At 36.0% G+C, this 16,367-nt stretch overlaps 1 long non-coding RNA gene across 1 annotated transcript in view; it reads right to left on the bottom strand.

Annotated features, from left to right (window-relative positions):
• LOC107319351 overlaps nt 1-8,320 on the bottom strand; it is a 55,550-nt gene extending 47,230 nt beyond the window's left edge. Inside the window, exons 1-3 of the long non-coding RNA XR_001557755.2 lie at nt 8,227-8,320; nt 8,041-8,116; nt 5,551-5,786 (exon numbers count right to left, since the gene is read on the bottom strand). This is a non-coding gene — a long non-coding RNA (uncharacterized LOC107319351). The remainder of the gene's footprint in view (nt 1-5,550; nt 5,787-8,040; nt 8,117-8,226) is intronic.
• Nucleotides 8,321-16,367: the final 8,047 nt, after the last annotated feature.

Raw genomic sequence — 16,367 nt, 5'->3', positions numbered from 1 at the left:
CACACATTTCTTTTTTCTTTTTTTTTTATACTAGTATCTGAACTATGGATATAAACAGGTATACTTTGTTTTTATTCCCAAGAAAGCATTGTCATATATAAGAAACTTTCAGCACTTCTTTTAATGAGAAAAATAATGTCAAATCTTTATTCCCAGGCTCTAATTAGACTCTACTGTAATAAGTATGCTCTATAACACAGATTACTAAGGTACCTGGAGAGAATGCTCTGCACTGAATATATTTGGGCAGCACTTTACAATATACTCTTTATACATGAAACATTTGAAACAAATGTTTTTCTCACTGTTCATCTGAAGAGGTCCCTATTCAATTTCCTTTTTTGCCAGTACAGTAGCACTTTGTGTAAATGTTAAGCTAATGAGGCTTAAAATCTGAGATTAACTAATCACAAAACCAAATGCTTATATGTCAGTAAGTGAGCCTAACAAAGAACTCTAAATATGGCCATAACTTGATAAAGTTTTAATCTGTATTCTACTTTTATTTTAATGAAAAAGTTACATGATACACAAGTTACAGAGAGTTGACAGAACGCAAACCTCCAAACAAATACTGAAAATCAAACATACTACAAAACACTGGCATGGCAATTTAGCAGTTGGACTCCCATTAACTTTGTGGAAGCATAAGGGAAAAATTCTGCATGCTGCTTTTGAAATGTAGGAGTGGGTGTACCCATATTTACAACAGAGCTGGAAATGTTTTAGATGTCAAGGCATACCCCCCACCCCTTTCCCTCTCCATTCTCTTTCATGTTCTTCGAGCCTCAAGAAATAGTTGAAACAGTATTTAAAAAAAAAACCAAAAAAAAAAAAAAAACCAAAAAAAAAAAACACTACAAATGTATTTAGAACTCAGCCTCTTTCTCTGCCCTATATAATAAATACTATGGAAGTTTTAAGGTATTCTGTTGTTTTTTCTTTCCCCCTCCTGTTCTCAGTAACAAGCAGAATCCAAATCACAGAGGATGACTGGAAATTCTTAAAGGACTGTTGCTATGAGACACCCAGGCAAACTCTGCCAGTACTGGAGGTATGGATTGTTTGGATAAACACAAAGAACTGATGTTATAATTTGGCTTCAAATACATGAAAAACACAAGTTTTCCATGTTGTCTATCAGTGTTCTACCGCACAAAATAGCACAAAAGGATAGGATGATCCTCATCTTTAAAACACCTTAAAGTAAAATTTGAACTCTGTATCCAAGATGGTAATTATGATGTTATCAAAACTACCACCTTCTCCTTTGATTTTCTACCAGCAAGTATTCAATTTACATTTCCCAGGATACTTGCCATAGCTGGAGCTGTCTCATACACTGTTTTGAAAAATGAGCAGGTTTATTTAAATTCTAGAGCTTGTTTAAAAATTCCTAAAAATAATCATTTAAATTGCCAATGCCTTAATAGATAATAATCGATTTTTTGCTCTTCAAGAAAAAGACAGCTGCCTTAGTAATAAAAAAAAAAAAAAACAAAAAAAAAACTACAAATTACACTAATTTGGTCAAACAAAATATAACCACTAAATGCAAACTTCCTCTTGTTTACAAGTGTGGAAGAATTTTCCTGTTATCCCTATCCATTGTTTGCAAGTATAAGTACCTTAATTACAAAAACACAGTAATGGAAGTGCTGATTAAAGAACTGAAAGAGATGGGTAGATGTACTTTGCAACATGACACAAGGTTATTAAAAAAATATATTTTGTGTTAAGACTGGTCTGCAAAAAAGTACTAATATTTCCACTAACACCGTGAAGATTGGGATTTTTATCTTTTTATTATCCTACTCTGAAAATGAAAAGTGTTTTAACACTTTAGGATCAGTAGTACCAATCAGTTACTGGGAACACCTAAAGTTGATCAACTGACTTCATCACTGAAGGTCCAGGGCCTACCTGCAACCTATTATTTCTTCACTGGTAGCCTTAGGGAGACACTGAGCAGCCATGTTCTTTTCTGAATGTCACACAGTCTGTCTACACAAAAATGCAACTCTAAGTGACTCTCCCGTTTACCTTAGCTCCTATGCCATTCATCAGCAAGTCAAGCTGTAATTAGACGTGGCAATTAAACTGCTCAATGACCACATCAATTGATCACAATGCACTTTTAGATGACAATTTTGTTTTGCAAACGAAAGTGTTATACGTATTGTAGACACTCAATGTATCGATCACTTCTTATATATTGAACGCAAAGGTGGATGTGCTCGAAAAAAAATTCTGAATAAAAATAACGTGGAAAAAAAGAATTAAAGTTAAACAGAATAGCTGTTCCATTCCAACTACCAAATAAATAAATACAATCCAGTGATTCCTTTACAGAGATTTCTATAATCATTATGCTGCAGCGCAATCATCTGTAAGAACAAACTTGTCAGAAATCTATTGAACAAAGTTGAAAGGAAGAACCTGCCTCCATAATCCAAGCTGCATTAGGTCTGTGCTGAGTCCCAAAGGGGATAATTAGGTTTGGAAGTCTAATCATTCACTATAATAGAGCAGCCTTTGTTCTCATCAAGCGGGACTTGTTTCAGCTCATCATCTGAGAAATGGAAATATTTGATGTCAATAGTCAATTGACCTAAAGAAAATATTTTCCACTTCAGAAACTTTAGTTCTTGAAAACAAATAGCTTCCCTCCTCTTCCCATGCACCAAATACAGATATTTGCAAGGAACATTTAAAAATGACTCCAAATCTCAGTGATTTCAGTGCATTGCATAACCAATTAGAAAACACAGGTATAGATCACACTGCTCCTGATTATGTAATATGTAAACATAATATGACTGGATTTGCTGTAAAACTTCATTTGAAATCTGTGCAAATCGCAAACCGTGTGCTGTTCTCAGGAATAAAAAACTAACAACAGTAAAAACATTCCTGCCACCTCCCTGACTACATTAGCCTGATCAGGCTTAGTTGGAAAGCCAATTTAAAGCAGGAGAACTTTAATTAAATGCAAGATTTTCCTCTAGGTGCAGACTTTCATACTTCTGTAGCGGAATATCTACTGAGCAGAAACATAAGCATACACACTGTGTAAGACATTTGTAACAAACTTGAAGCAAGTAACTTTCTACACAAATTATCTGTACCCTAGCATTAAGGCTACTATGTCCCAAGGACTTCACTTTGCAACATGTTCAAAACAGTTATGGTAAGTTTAGAAGCCAGTTGAGTATTTGTTCTTCAAGGACAGACTAAAGACATGAACTGGACTGCAGTAGCCAGAAATACTACTCAAGCTATACTAAAAACTGAAGTTTCTATATACTCCATGAACAACAGACATGTAAGGAAAAAGAAGAAATCAGTTGCTTGCAGAATCCTTTCACAGTACCAGCAGGGCCAAGAGTTTCTAAAAATACTGTGAAGTGTTTTTTTGTTTTTTTTTTTTTTTGTTTTTGTTTTTTAATTTAATTGCGCGAGCTTTTACAGTTGTGATTGCTGTTCCCTAATTGAATCAAACTCTTTCTAATTTATCTGACCCACAAAAATCAATGGCAAAAGAAAAAAAAAATGAGCTGGAAGTAACTGTTGCTTAAAGGTGTTTCTCAGTTCTGTAAGCAAGATCTCCACTGCTGTGAGAAATATACTGTAGATTGACTTTATGGGAATTGCTTGAAAGCAATGCATTCTTTAAAGCACAATTTTCCACGCCATTTTATAAATGAGAACACATATATCCACCTAAGTAGTTTCTTTCTCTCACGAACTGAAAATTTAAACACAAATAAAAGGCATGTTTGGAATTCATTATCCCCTAGATTTCCACACTTCCAATATACCAACAGATTTTATTCTGAATACCAAAAATAAGGGTTCCCATACCACAATGTGATAGAAGATACACTCAACAAAGGCAAGAAAGTAAATGCACCTGAAGTTCTGGAAGTTCCCGCCCCCCCCCCCCCCCCACCCCCCCCCCCCCCCCCCCCCCCCCACCTTTTCTATTCATTAATAGTACTAGTTACTATTCAACACTGGTACATGATATGTCACACTAATAAAAGAGCTTTGCTGCCCTTCTTTGGGCCTGCTCCAGCATCTCAGTGCCCTTTCTGTTTCTGTCCAAAACTGAACACAGTACACAAGGTGAGGCCTCACCAATGCCAAGTACAGGGGCAGGATTACTTCCCTAGTTCTGCTCACCACACCACTCCTGATACAAACCAGGATGCTATTGGCCTTCTTGGCCACCTGGGCACACTGCTGGCTTGTATTCAGCCAATATTCATGTATATGCGTATATATATTCATATAGGAAACTGGCTTACGTCCTCTTTTTATTGCATCACCTTTCTCAATTTGATGAAATTTTTATTGCATCACCTTGCCATAACACACTGCCTCTTCAGTGTCCTCCATGTTCCCAAACAATGTCAGTCACAGAGTTACTAGGCAAAATCAAAAGAAACCTCATTCACAGCTGATATACTAAGATTAGTTTGCTTGACTGAATTCCAACTTGAATTCTGAAAAGAAGCCATACTGCAGAAAGCAAATCAAACCTGTGTTTCTCAGATTAGAACACTTCCTTAACAACACAATAATAACCAATGTTTTCTTATAAACCATCTTCAACACTTGGTTAGGTACTCTTCCTCTGCTGACTTTCTCAATGACAAAGGTAGGCACGAAATATAAAAGCAAGCATATACCATTCAAACTATCAATCCTGCATACAATATATTTTTTCCACTGCTAGGAATCTGAACTCTAGAATGTGTTCACACAACATGCAATTTGTAATTTTATGGACTCAAATCCATTTTTAAGCTGCACCAGGCCAAACTGTGCTGTATCTGTTAGCAAATACTAGACTTTCATATCAGTTAAACACATCAGCACATCTACCCAACAAGAAACAATGAAAACACTTCTCAAACATACCATCCAAGAGCATTCATCATCAAAACAATGGTATCATAAAAATAAACATTTTCCAATCAGATCTGAAAACAAGTAATACGGCCTACCAAATGCCCTCAGGTGAAAATAAAAATCTAATGCACTTTTCACAGTTTTTTTAATTTACACCTTTTCAACATTGATTTCACAGCCTTAATCTACCAGAAAATGTATTTAAAAATATTGATTACTATAATGTACAATTACATCTATTTAAGCAGTTAAGATACCAGCACCTAAAAATAACAAAGTATTTATTTTCAAAAAATGATAGGGAATACAGCGTCCACTTTTAGGTCTTTTAGCAAGTATCATATTTAACAAAACATCAAGTTAAAAAGCAGTCTCAGGCTGCTGTGAATTTTATCTTTTTACATGACTATTTTAAGCAGGAGATACACAAAAGCATGTTTGTTGTTGTTGTTGTTTATTTCTTCATAACTGATTAGCTTAAATGACAAGAATGCAAAATATCCAAATTCCAAGTTTACCCGAACTGTCAGATTTCTTTTGCCATCAACTCCACAAAGACCAAGGAGTTCACAAACTACTAGAACCGTTTTAAAAGCAATGTGTAGAAGACAGAAATAAGATGCATTTCCCTACCTTCTGCATTCCTCCATCACTTCACGATGCCGATTCCATGACTTCCTCAGCTGCAGCAAGCTCTGCCCACTAAATAGTGCATGGGAAGTCCCTCTTGCACTGGCACATTTCTGGCTGGTTCTTCCCACCTGCACAGCTAGGCTCCAGTGGCACACTTCTCACCAAGGTTCCTTGCTTTCAGAATGCATGCTCAGAGAACCTTCAGCAAACAGTCTTCCCAGGAGAAAGAATGCAGCCTAACACAAGGCAAAAGAAAAAATATTCCTCTCACAAACTTCCACTTTTTTAGTATACTTTTTTCTTGTAATATAGTTCTGAAAATGCAGTATTGGTCCTTTGCCTCCAACATCTAACAAGAACTGTGTTGGGAAGGACACAGAAGAAATGGAAACACACAAATGAAAAGCAAGGAACGAGCTGCTAATCTCCTCAGGAAAATGTTTTCATTTTCAAATGGTCAAGTGGTAAGGTTTTGTACTGCATCATTTGGCTTCATTTTCAGATGCATATAAGTTGTGAGCACTAGCAAACATATGAAAGAATGCCATGTAAGACTCACATTTAGAAGCTCATTCCAGCTTCTCCCTTTCTGAAAGGAGGGCAGAAGGCTATTAAACAAAATCTCAACGTTGTTGTTGTTTTTCCTTTTCTAAATGTACACATTCTACTTCATCTATTTAGTCCCAATTTATTCCTTTCTTTGAGAAGGGGTATAGCATATGAAAGGCCACTCTTCAAAATGGTCATTTACCATGACACAGGTCCTAAGTTAGTGTCATTTGCATTTTTCCATAGTGAAAGAGTATTTAGATCCACTTTTAATGGAAAATGTGGCAAGGCTGATGAAAATTGAAATTCTGATGCGAACCCAAGTACAGTTTACTAGTAAAACATACTACATATGCATACATGCATACACTGATGAAGCCATCTTATAAGTTTTCCACAAACCTAATTTCAATCAAAAAGCATTACTAAAATCAACTCAACATTTCATGTTCTTGAGCCTACAAGAAAAGGAACCTTGCTTTGGTACTTCTCTAAAACACAGATTTTGATCTACTTTTTTTTAAATACAGAATAACTTATTAAATCAAAACAAACAAACAAACCTAAAAAGCTGTACTGAAGCATTACTTTCTTTCCCTACAATAAATGATAGGTCTGAGCCACTATGTAAATATCATCTATTAAATATGAAGCAGGTATAGATAGAATAATTAATATATGGGACATGTATCTCCAGGGAAAAAGGAAAGAATTTTATCAGAAGTCAGAGATGAAACCAAAACTCTAATTCTCTTAAAAGGGGGGAGGCCTCGGCTCCCTAACATAAAAAATGAATATACTGGGAGTTACCCAGTATTGAAATATTTAATGTTGTTGAACTAAAATGAGAAAAAATCTTCTTTAAAGCATTTCTACATTTATACTCTTTTAAAAAGGAAGAGATATTCAATATTTTAATAAACAGGAAATATATTTTAATAGATAACAAAGAGTCTGTGATTNTCATTTCTACATTTATACTCTTTTAAAAAGGAAGAGATATTCAATATTTTAATAAACAGGAAATATATTTTAATAGATAACAAAGAGTCTGTGATTCAATAACTTCTTAAAAACAAGGTTTAAGAGTAGCAAATTCTTTTAAGAGTAATAAAAATAAGAGTTGCCATGGATATGAAACAAGAATACATTCCTTCCTACTCCCTTGAGCAAAAGTACTACTATTTTACACTGCATTCAAAAGTGTTTCAAAATGAAAAACAGGATTCAATGTGTATTAATAGTGTAATTACTCTTTAAATTTTCATTAGCAGGCAAAAATCCAAATCTCTTGGTCCCACCTCTCAGTGATTATTTAAATTAAAGTCCCCAATGAAGCTAATAGGCTACATTTATGAACAGACAGGAGTCCTTTTTCTCCATTAGTGGGTGATCTGCACTGCAAGATGTTTTTTGGCCAAATCCAATAGTCCTTAAGTTTACTGAATTATTACCAAAACAAGAAACAGCCTGTTATATTTATACGAGAGGATGGAGCAAAAAAGAATTAGAAAACAGGCTGCAGGGAGTTATCAAAACCTATCTGAATATGGAAGCTATTGATTTACCTTTTTGCTGTGACCCCTCAATCTATGGTTTCATCTGTTTACTCAGCTTTAAATTAAATCAACAGCACAGCATGGAAAATGAGTCATTACAAGTGGTATACCTCATATATATATATTTATATATATATATATATTTATATATATATATATATAAAAAAAAAAGGACCAGAGGCTACACACCTGGTGGAATCAGCTATGGAAATCATGGTCCGGGCAGAATTTTAAACACAAAACTATTTTCTGGAGAGAGACCTTCTCAATGCAGGTGAGCTGCTTGCACAGCACAGGTTGAAGATTGCCAGCACTGTGCAATAGTTTTTAGAGAAGTTTACCACCACTACCATGTAACAGCAGCTGGGACAGCAATTCCCACCTTTTCCTCAGGCAAGCTTCACAGCATCCATCTCCTTGCAGCACTGGATTCCCAAAGGAGTAAGCCAACACATTTACTGAAAAGAAACACAGGATTCACGAGAATGAGAAAAAAGAAGGCAGATGAAACAGCACGATTACACTGCGGCTGGAAGAGCAGGGGACTAAACACTGAAAGCACCAGCACCTGCTGCCCATCAACTGCTAAAGTTTCCAGAACGTTCTGGGTTGCAAGACAGACTAAAAGCCTCTCATATACTCATAGTGCCCACTGTGTTCAGCCAATCCCATTCAGGCTGGGGGAAGCTATTTTTTCTCATTGGCTCATTCAAACACCCTTCAGCACAGCCTGCTCCCACCCTGTCATTAATGAGGGGCTGAGGATGGTCTGTCTCTTCTCAGTAGATAGAATAGAAGGTGTGGCAGCAAGTGGAAAATGACGTTAGTATGTAAAGGTTGCAGAATGCTTGGGATATAAGCTACCTGGTGATGCATCTGCAAGCAAAACAAGGCAAAGCATGGAGATTTGCTTAGCAACTTTCTGTTAGCCCATCACCCACTGCTTGGGAAAGCTGTGCAGGTGCTGAGCACAGCTGACAAGAACAAGTTTTACTTCTCCTCCTTTGGCTTGTCTTTGTGGTGTTCTGGAGACAGTTTTTAAGTTGGGAAAATTCATGGAAATATTGAGATTCATCCATCAGTATCTTCTAGATAAAGAAGGAGAAAGCACTAAGTAAACATGTATAAGATGGTCTGTACTTTCAAAGAAGATCGCCTTGTGTCCTTCAGCACAGGGAGAAGCAAGAACTGCTTCAGTAGGTGTCTGAAGCAAGAGCTGCTTCAGTAGGTGCCTGACAAGCCCCCTGTCCTGCTTCACCTCCTGCTCTTCTCCCCACATTCAGAGAAACATCCAACCTGCAAACCTATTAAGTTCCATAAGTGAAATTTACCAGTGTCAGAACAAAACTGAAATTGTTTCTGACAGAGAAGAACATCAGAAAGCTTGAATGATGGGTGGAATGATAGGTAGCTGGTTTTGGTTTGGATTTTTTTTTTTCCCCTGAAACTGATTTTATCCTGTAGAAGGAGCTGAGAACAATGATGAATGACCAGGTCCCTTAAAGACAGAACTGTGGCTTGAATCTGTGAGGGGAAAAAGTCTGGTAGAAGGATAAATAGAGAAGCTAGAGAAAAATCTGCAGTTGTTAGGCTTAAAGCATGGATAATTTGAGAGGAATATAGCTGCTTGGCATTCAGGTGAAGCTTAGAAGGATTTCCAAGGCATTGGTCTCAGTTTTATACTTGCTTATTAGAAATAAGCTCAATAGACTGCAGAGAGGAAGAGGCAGAGCAGCTGCCCAACTGCTTTCTTTTTCTTTTGCTTTTGCTTTTTCTCTTTCTCTTTCTCTTTTTTTTTTCTTTTTCTTTTTTTTTTTTTCTTTTTCTTTTTCTTTCCCTTTCTCTTCCTCTTCCTCTTTTTTTCTTTTCCTTTTCTTTTCTTTTCTTTTCTTTTCTTTTCTTTTCTTTTCTTTTCTTTTCTTTTCTTTTCTTTTCTTTTCTTTTTCTTTTCTGGAAATGCAACACCATTGACAAATTATAAGGTACAGCTTTGGAATTTATGGAACATGGAATTAGAGAAGTTTCAAACCTCAAACAAAATATATGATTTTTGTCAAAATGCCAATGCAAGAGAGATTTCTTCTAATGAAGGGTTTGGTGAGGCAATGTGCTGTTCAAGGATGAGGAGATGGTCAGGCTGCTTCCTGGTGTCCACTCAGTTCTCAGAGGACCAGAGGTATTCGCTTCTTCTAGTTAAGTCAGCTGTCAGGCAAATATGAAATCTGATTTCCACAATTCTGCAATCATACAGCTCCTTGGAGCTCACTTTGCTCTATTGTTTCATATTTATATGCTGGTGGCAACCTGGTTCTAAGCCAGAAAATGGCTCACTGTAGAGCTGTAAGAAGGGGCTCTGTTTCACAGGTAGACTTTTCCAGAAAATTAACAGAGCTTAAGCAATACTAATAGATAGGTAATTGTGTAGTTACAATAGAATCAGCTAATTAAAGTAATGCCAAATGGGAAATATCCACTGTTCTGTTTTGGCAGGCAACGGAGAAAAAATTATCCACTGCTTTCATGTATCCCTGGGCCATTTATATCTATAACTCCAGACCTTTTCTCTGTCTGAGTGAAGGATTAAAATCTTTTATGAAAACAATGTTAACAGAAGAAAAACAAATAGAAAATCTTGGTTTTGAGATGGCAGTTAAGTTCTGAAATTGCAGTCTGGAAAATGGTGTCCTCCCACCATGGTCAAATTTGATCTTACAGCTCCTCAGCACATTCTAGTTCATGGCAAAGCCAAAATTTCTTTTCAACAAACAATGAAATCAGAAACAAAATTAGAATAATTTAGGTGCTTTTTTTTGGTATTAGCCTTCTAAAGCAAGTATGAGGGAGCAAATGAGATTCTTTCCCATCTTTAACCTCAGTATCAATCATGTACAGAATTGGGGCTACACAATATATTGAGGGTTACTGAAGATGCAGAAAAATAAATTTATCCTATCCTTTCACTAGTGAGAGAATTCAGAGAAAAACAGAAATTGTTTGGCTTGGAAAAACTCTGAACTCTGGGCTGCGTATTTCACTTGTGGTGGTGTGAAAGACAAGGCAAGGACATAATAGAGGAGAGAAAAAATATCAGGAAATGTTGAGTAAGTTCACTAATTTTTATGAAATGTTGCAGAATCCTCCATGTGTATTGTCATGCATTTTTGTTATAGAACAAATATGAAGTATGTTTCTTCATTGCTTTTATGAAGGGGAAAAGGAGTGATCACTGCCTCTGTTGACCTGGAATGTCTTTGGCAGCAGCAGTCTTTAGAGGTAGTACGATGAATTTTTTTAAAGAATCTTTCACTGGATGCAGAAGGTATAGAGATAGTTTTGGAGAAATACTGGAAATCCATTTTCTCCAACTTTTCAGAGGTAGCCAGACAAGCCATTAGTAAAACTAATGTAAGGCATAATCATACAATAGCAAAAATGACTGCATGACTTAATGCATCTCTTCCATTTTTCTGTCTCCCACAATTCTTTTGATAATCTTATCATTGTGTAACCATCACAAGCAGCATCACCAGAAGTAATGGTTAGCTATTCTCAGACCACTTTTAAATTATTCACAGCAGCTATGTTTCCATTTCTCTGACTCATTCTTTTAGAAATAACGGGAAGTAGAAAACATGGAAATGGAAGAGTTATGACATTACATTTTTAGATGAAGAGAGAGCTAAAAATTATCTAATCTATTATTTCTTTTCTCAGCAATGCAAGAAACATTATCATCTTACTGAAAAGTTACCCACTGAAGCATTAAAAAAACACCAAATTTGTTCCATTTGCACCAGCAGGTTTTCTGATAATCTTTACCAGAAAAAGGAATGAAGATGCTTTCTAATATGAAAACAAGACCTTTTATCAGCTTTTGTTTTGTTATTTATTTTTTTTTTTTCATATAAGTTCAACTCTTCAGAAAGAGCAGCTGCAAAAGAACAGTCTTTCCAGGTACCTTTCAGTGAGTCATATACAGGGAGAATGTCTCTGAGTGTCCGAAAAAGAAACAAGTGAAAACTTCAGTACTACTTTCTCCTAAAAAATAAAAATAAAATAACAGTAAGAATCAGAGGCTACCAAATGAAAAAAAAAAAAAAAAAAAGAAAAAAGAAAAAAAAAGAAAGAAAGAAAAAAAAGAAAAAAAAAGAAAAAAAACCCGCTAAATTAATAGATTATCATTTCAATGCATTTTTCTCAATCACACATCTCAAAGGTCAGACTTTTTAATTCTTATTTTAGGGAGAGGACTAGGGCACAAGGAGAAAGGTATCTTAGCAAAGAGCTCCTTGTGAAGAAGCAGAATTGAGGCCTGAGCCCCAAAAGCATATGCACCATTTCATACTGCTATCTAGAAACTGGCTGAGCTTAAGAAGATACGTTTTCAGCAGCATATATCTTTGTCTCCATTAATTTTAATTTTAAATGGAACTTTAACAAATAGAAAAACTAATATTTCCAGAAGGTGGAAGAGAGAAAAGACAACAAATGTATAAAGGGGATGGGCTGCAGCACGCCTGCTGTAAGAGTATATTTTGAATGATGTCCTCCAAAGGTTGTTTAAATTGGCTTCAGGGCTGCTGGCCTATATAGAAATATAGATTAAAAAATAAATAAATAAAAGGCTCTAAAAGGATGATCTGTCTGAAGATCTCTATGGTAATAAACCATTGGACAGAGTGTCTTACACAATCTTTCAAAAGCAATTCAAAATGGCTTGGATGCAAGCCAGCTGGACTGGAAGTTGGCTGAGGAACTGCAAACAAATGGTGATGTTACACAGTAATGTATCAAGTTGTCCATTCAGACACCAGAAAGAGCAGCGTTCTGTCAGGTCTTATTTAAAGTATTGCTCTGCTCTGGAAAGTGACAAGATAAAATGGCACCTTCTTTCTCAGCAACTCTGATCTGTGTATGTATCCAGTCATATCTAGTTAGTGACAAAAATTTATTCCTATTACTCCTGCAGAGCCAAAATAATTTAGAGTTGACTAAAAGGTGTTACTGCCAGTACCTCATTGAAATAGTCTGCTAGGTTCCAATCAGTTATAGTTGTACAGTAGGTGATAGAGTAGACAACAGGGCCCTAATTCAGTGACTCTTTATTAATAGTAATAATGCTTGAGATGGCAAAAGAAAATCCACCTTTGTGAATCTCATAACACAGCCTGAGTTTTCCATTCTGTCAGCTAGATTCCTCATCTGGAGAGTAATACAATCTGTAAAGACTCATCAAGTTGCAATAACAACCACTTAAATGCATCATCCACCACGTCAGTGTGCTAAGGTCTGCTGTTCGGCCTCAATAAACGTTCATCAAACATTGATGAATGTCAGTGGGTACAAAATTTTTCTGCATGGAGGAACTGAATTCCATACCTTTGCTTAATCCATACTTTCATGTCAGATGCCATTTTGTTGGACCATCCCTCTACTGCCATCTGTCACATGGCAACAAAATTTAAGGGAATATTTGTGAGGAGGTTCAGCTTCTACTGACCTACCTCCAACGCTGCCTCTGATGCCATGGACCAACATTATAAAATAGAGACATTGCACATCCTATATTGTAACTGGATAGCCCTATTCTTAGCTAGGGTGGTAGTCAGTGTCTTGGAAACAGTATAAAATTCAGTAGGTGGTATTGATCTGACCTAAAATAAACTAAGCTAAATTATAAAAGCCTAAGGTAAACACACACAGTATACTACAACATTAAAGGTTGTAGCCTATCTCTTATAATGGATTTCTTGTGGTTCCTAAGTAAGCTTCAAGTATTGACTGTTTGTAATAGAATCTAGCACAAATTAGGGAGTCTCAGCAGACTCAAAATTCTAAGATACTCTGCATTTTCAAAAAGTATGCAGGAAACTTCTTTACAGGAGATTTAAATAAAAGCAAGAAACAAGAAATTAGGGAATGCTTTCTGGGAAATTTCACCATAATTATGCTTTACTTTCACTAATAAGCAGAGGACTGACTTGCCCAGTTCTAAGAGATACCCTCCCACTTCATACAAGAATACTGTTTCTAGCAAATATATAGGAAATTAAATTGTTTCCCCTCTGCTACAACTTCTGTGAAGTTCTTTGCAAAATCACTTGGCATAAGGACTTGTTTCCATTTGGAAAACCATATTTTCCAGGAGAAGGCATTAAGGATCACTTCTCTGCTAAGGCCAACATTAAGAGAATATGCTGTATGTCCTTAATTTGCCCTTATGCTCCCAAAATGTGAAATAAACAGTTTCTACAGTAGCCAAAGAATTAAAAAACAAAAACTGAACACTGAAACCAGAAGCAAATGTTCTCTACTTACTCATATGAAATCTTAGCTGTACAACTAAACTGTTCCCCTGTCCTCAGGATACTTTCATAAAATTTTCTATTGCAGTTCCTTACATGGAAGACTCTATTTGAATAAAGACATTATTTCACCTTACAGAGATGAAGTACTGCTAACTTTTATGTTTTTTTCTTCTCTTACATACTTCTTCAAACTTTGGAAATGATTCCATTTTTTATTTTGACCTGTGAAAGGAGGCTGAGACCTAAAAGCTACTAAAATGCTACATTATAATACTCAGAAGTTTTACATATAAGACTCAGAAGTTTAATTAACGCTATTATTTCTCCCAATAGACCTTGATTCTCTTATGTTCTTACACAAATCTCAGTATGACTGCTGCACTCTTTAAAGGTACTCTTCTGCTTAGAATAACCATACATTTAAATTTGCATTTTAAGTAGTGTGACATGCTTCTGTCACTTCGACATTAGTACTGAAATCAAGATCTTCTTTCAGGAACCCAAAAGAAATTGTCATCTTCCACTAAAGAGCACCAATTATCTCGATTACAACTGAACCTCAGTAAACCTCACCTTATTGTCTTCACTTTGTTACTTGCCAGTGCCCATAGGAGAACAGCATGATATACTATTTTTTTCTCAAAAGATCAATAAATGTTACCAGATAAACAGATCAAATGGCTAAAAAAACTGCCATTTTATAACTACCTATCAGGTGAAATCAAAGGTGGGAACACTTCACAGTGATGTTTTAAATATCTCTACAAATATGTACTTCCACTGCTCAATTTTTTTCATTGTTAAACGCTTTTTTTTTCCTAATGTCTGATTTAAATATTTCCTTTTATGCAGTAATTTCACGCTATTGCTCCTTATTATGCCATTTTCAGCCTCTACCAATAACACAACAGGGATTCTTACTGCTCAATTATTTGTAGACAGTTATGTCCCTAACATAGCCCCCTCTTTGACTCCTTTTCTTTTGGTTCCGCATATCAAAGTGAGGTTCTTTCTGCAAAGTGTAAAGTATATATAATGAGATATGGTATTTATCATCCATCATTTGTTTTTGTACAAAAATGAAACAACATTTGCATGTCAAAAGCCTTTCTCCCACTTCTCCAACTGCTAGAACAGCAAACTCAGTCTGGGCTCTGAAAGTCAAGCTGTGTTCCTTCTGCTTCATACATCATCTTTCTAATAAAAGTTCTACAGTGAGACCCAGCTGCAATTCTGCTGATGACGCATGCAACAAAATATATACCAGCTCATAATACCATTGGCTCTACAGTCATAACAGAAGTAAAAACTAGATGTCATTCAGCGATTGTGAGTGACATGAATTAATCACCCGGGACCAAAAAGTGTTGTCAGTACCTTATGCCTAGTATCTAGCAGAAGTCTTTCCTTTAGACAATTTAATTTCTAGTGCTTAGTTCTGTGTACAAAATAATGGAGAGAAAATAGTTTTAAAACCTTTTCACTGGTTTAAAGGAGTGATTCATATTTTGCTGTTTTCTCCTGAGTTGGTTTCCAGCCTTTCAAAACTGTCATTAAATGTAGTGCCTTCTTTAATGTGGACTCTCTCTGCAGGATTTAAGGAATGCTCTTCTGACATACAATGGAAAAAACAAAGAGAATTTTAACAAGCAGCTTGTTTCACTTAATTCATCTGAGAGCTAACTAGAATTATAACTCACAGTACAGAACAGAGGTCTTTTTTTTAAGTTTTCTGCTAGGGTAAAGATTAACAGCAGCCATCCACAAGTAGTATTCAACCACTGGCAAAATGGTGATTCTCTTTGCTGCTGTAGGTACTAGAGGCCTTGTGTTGTTCACAAGTTTTCCCTCTTATAACAACGTTACAGCCTATCCATTACTTGAGAAACTGTCCTGAACACGATTAGGAACATTCTAACTTGTCTGATTCTGTAGGCTGTGCTATATGTTAGAAGGCATCAGAGAGGTATAGACCATATCCTTCTTACTATGAAAAGTTCATATCCTTCATGACTTCTTGCTAGTCTGTACTTAGTTTAACCTTTACATGGAAGCACAGCAGTAATCCCCCACAGTTCACGAGCCAATTACTATTCTCTTTCTCTGCCAAGACGTATGTGTCATGGTTTTGTAATTTTGTAATTTTGCTATCAGTATTCCACATCATAACATCATGTAAAGTATGGATACTTCTATTGAATGTGCAGTCCACAGAAGAAGACTACATATCCTAGAAAACAAAGGGATTTCTTTCTCCCTTAGAGCAAAGCTAGCTAGCTCTGACTTTTACAGAGCCTGCCAGCTATGAATCCACTCTTCATCCCAGTTGCTCTGTTTAAGGGATTGAAAGCAATTATGATCTTCTTAAAGTATGGTCAACTATAACACCATAATTGGGTGT

Source organism: Coturnix japonica, chromosome 11 (assembly GCF_001577835.2).
Source record: "Coturnix japonica isolate 7356 chromosome 11, Coturnix japonica 2.1, whole genome shotgun sequence".
Taxonomy (NCBI): domain Eukaryota; kingdom Metazoa; phylum Chordata; class Aves; order Galliformes; family Phasianidae; genus Coturnix; species Coturnix japonica.
Note: the sequence above shows the minus strand (reverse complement) of the source record. Positions and strands in the feature narration are given on the sequence as shown.